Source organism: Dermacentor albipictus, chromosome 4 (assembly GCF_038994185.2).
Source record: "Dermacentor albipictus isolate Rhodes 1998 colony chromosome 4, USDA_Dalb.pri_finalv2, whole genome shotgun sequence".
NCBI classification, from domain to species: domain Eukaryota; kingdom Metazoa; phylum Arthropoda; class Arachnida; order Ixodida; family Ixodidae; genus Dermacentor; species Dermacentor albipictus.
In genome coordinates, this window is record NC_091824.1 from 172,766,361 (window position 1) to 172,769,651 (window position 3,291).

The window sequence follows — 3,291 nt, forward strand, 5'->3', positions numbered from 1 at the left end:
TGTGTTGGTCGTCGTGTCTTTCTTTCTTGTGGTCTTTCCCTCTGCGCTATAAAACCTGAATAATTATTGGTCCAATAATGCAATCATAGCTTCAGGCGGAAGTCCCGTTCCCAGGTGAATCTAACTTAATATGGAGAAGTAAGACGGCTCTTGTAACGCCTTAAAACTTATTAAGCCCTGCTTAAACCGTCGCTCGTGAAGCGCAGGGAACGCTGCTTTAAAAGGTCTCCAGAACTCTCTGCATGGCTAGGAAAGGTGTTGCTTTTTTCTCTTTAATATGTTCTTCCAACACTACTTCATCGATTGATTGCTTTCGAATCACCTATATACATCAGTGCAGGCGCAGAATTAATGGAAACTACAGAAAACGAAAACAAGAGGGTGAGCGAGTGCTGAAGCAAAAGAGTGGCCACCCGTTCGGAAAGAGGCCACCCGAACGGGAGAGCGGCCGCCCCCACTTCCGGCGGCCCCTTTATTGTTTTCGTCGATTGTCGAGAGCGACCATCTGCGCGTCGCCCATCTGGCGGCCGGGCAGGCAAAAAGAAAAAAAAAAGCAGGTCGGTCCTGCGCCTGGCTCCGATCAGCGGTGGAAAAGAGAGCGAAGCTTAGACGTGGCCGCCCTTATTGGCTCGGCAGCAGCTCAGTCCCTGCTGCCTCTTGTCCAAAGTGCACCGCTGCAGTGCTCTTGAGTCTCGCACGGCCGTCTAGCCCGCCGCACCTTGGAAAGGAAGCGTATATTGGCTTAGCGCCTGTATCGTAGCGCGCGCACCGTTTCCACGACTCTGCACAGTAAGGAAAAAAATGAGAAAGACCGACCGCGATTTCCTTTCTTTCGTCGGCAGGGATGGTGACGAAGTGCGAGCGCACTACTACTGTGAAAGGGTTTCGATGGCGCAAGTATAGCGAACGAGCGCGAAGAAAGGCGTTGAAGCGAGGAGTACCTGAGGTGCTGTCGTCTACAAGTTGCTCTCGCCGCTTTCCATTGGAATGTGCCGACGTCTGCCTTTTCACTTGTCCGTCATTTCTCCCGAGTCTTGCCTCTCCGTCGGTCCTTAAGCAGACAATCGTTCTGACGAGGCACGGATTCCGTTGCCTGTCTCTAATTCTGTGCAGTGGTGCTGGAAACAGCTGGCGTCTCCAGGTTGTGGTTTCACGAAACCGATTAAGTCATGCAGTGCGAGTTGCAAATGCTGGCAAAAAACACGTCGGCAGTTTCTCTACAACGGTAAATTATTGCGTGAATGTAAGGACAATGTCAGATGCAATGAATGTTTAGTGTTATTCGGCAGTTTGTCACCGCATACGCAGATCTCATTAGCATCAAATAATGGCGCAATGAAATAATAAATAGCTCCTATTTCGCGCACTTTTAGACAGGAACCGAAGCAACCCACTGCGCATGGGAATCATTTGTGAGTATCCACCTTTTTTACCGGCTCTCACTGTTAATTTTCACCTCCGCGACCCATCTATCATAGGCGCCATACGGAAAAATGAAGAGAGAGTTTCACCGACGCAGAAAAAGATCCGCGGTGAAGTGTACAAGTCAGGAGGATTTGCAGAAGATGCCACGTTGATTTGGGCACAACGCGTCCCGTGCTTCGAAGTGGTAATACAGGCCTATCTTTATCAGCGTCAAACCTATTGTCATTTGGCATGTACCAGTAAAGTACCAGCCACAGGTCTATTATATATATATAGCTGCTGTGCATAAGTGTAGTGAAACGTGCGGATCGTTACGCTGCTAGAGGTGCCAACCATATTGTACTTTTTTTTCATTTGTGAAGGAAGCCCTCTCAAAATTAGTAGCACAATGGCTCCTTTTTGATCGGTTGTTAGTTTTTTCTTTCTCTCCATTGTCGTTGTTGGGTGAATCATTCATTAACTTTAGTGGGGCCAATTCCACTCGTAGGATACTTATGTGTTGAGGCTACAACAATAAAAACAGCAACAGTGGTGCCGTACACGGCATTGCGGCGGTGTGTCCCGGCATGCTACACGATCGCCCACACAGCACGGGGATATCAATGCTCACGAAGGGTGCGGCATCAACGAAATCCGTCCGGTGGCCAAGCTGGAGGCCTTTCCTATCATCGATGACAAGCTTGGTCATCGGCTCGATGATATTTAAGACATGTTAATATATAGAATGAATCTAATATTCTAAAAATCTTATCTTACACTCTCTCACGCAAAGAAAACAGGCGTTCCCAATTTCAGAACATAAATGACGGCGTTTCCATTAAGGAAATTCATCAGAAAATTTCGACTGTGAGAAGTGTTCTGGTAAGAGGGCTTCCTTAAGCAGGCAATAAGAGGGCCAGATGAGCTAGCCTGTACATCATTGCAACAAAACAGCGCTCACAACGAATACGTGTGCACTTTCATGCGGTTTAAAAGCATATAAACCGCCTTCCTTCCAATAAATCTTTTCTTTAGTCGGACCAGTGTCTTGTGTCTTTGTTGCGTTCCCTGTTAGCCATGCTCGCTTCGGAATGTGGTCAGGCGGTCTGCTATGGCGTTGGCGTGCGCTGACTGGCACACACTCCGAAGTTGTACCAGCGCGAAGGACGGGACAAATAGGAAGACACACGAACGGCGAAAGGCCTCCTATCAAGCGACAGAAACAGCCGTCGATACTCTGTGTAAGCATTCGTTCGCGAAATGAAAAAAGGGCAAGTTTCCAAGTTTTTTTTTTTCTCACCCGGTAGACATCACCCGGTATGGCTCTATAGCTCTATCAATACTTCCGTGAAACGACAATGGGAGAACCCCGAACATCGACAAGAGCGCCTCCATAGGCTTGACGCTAGTTCACGATTGCGTGATACCTTTGACACGCCTAACAAGGGTACCCCGCAGGGCTCGGTCATTTCGTCATTTCTCTTTAACATCGCGATGATCGGGCTAGCCCAGAAACTGAACGAGATTGAGGGCATCCAGCACGCCTTGTATGCGGATGACATTACGGTCTGGGTAAATCAGGGATCATTGGGCCAAAAAGAAGAAAAGCTTCAGAAGGCGGCGACATGCGTCGAACAATTCGCCAAGGAGAGAGGCCTCGCGTGCTCAACTAAGAAATCAGAAATTCTGAGGATTGGAAGGAACACAACCAAGGAAAAGATAGAAGTGTATCTGGAAGGTCAAGTCATACCAGAGAAGGACCTAATACGCATCCTGGGCATGTGGATCTAGAGCAGCAAACGGTGCGGACACACGCTAGGCCTGCTCAAGCAATCGACGGAGCAAGTCAGCAGGATGATCACGAGAGTGTCGCAAAGACGGAGCGGC

General features: G+C 48.6%; 1 protein-coding gene; it reads right to left on the minus strand.

Moving 5' to 3' along the window:
* The window catches only part of bru3 (bruno 3), a 1,518,741-nt gene that overhangs the window by 1,205,929 nt on the left and 309,521 nt on the right, over window positions 1-3,291 (minus strand).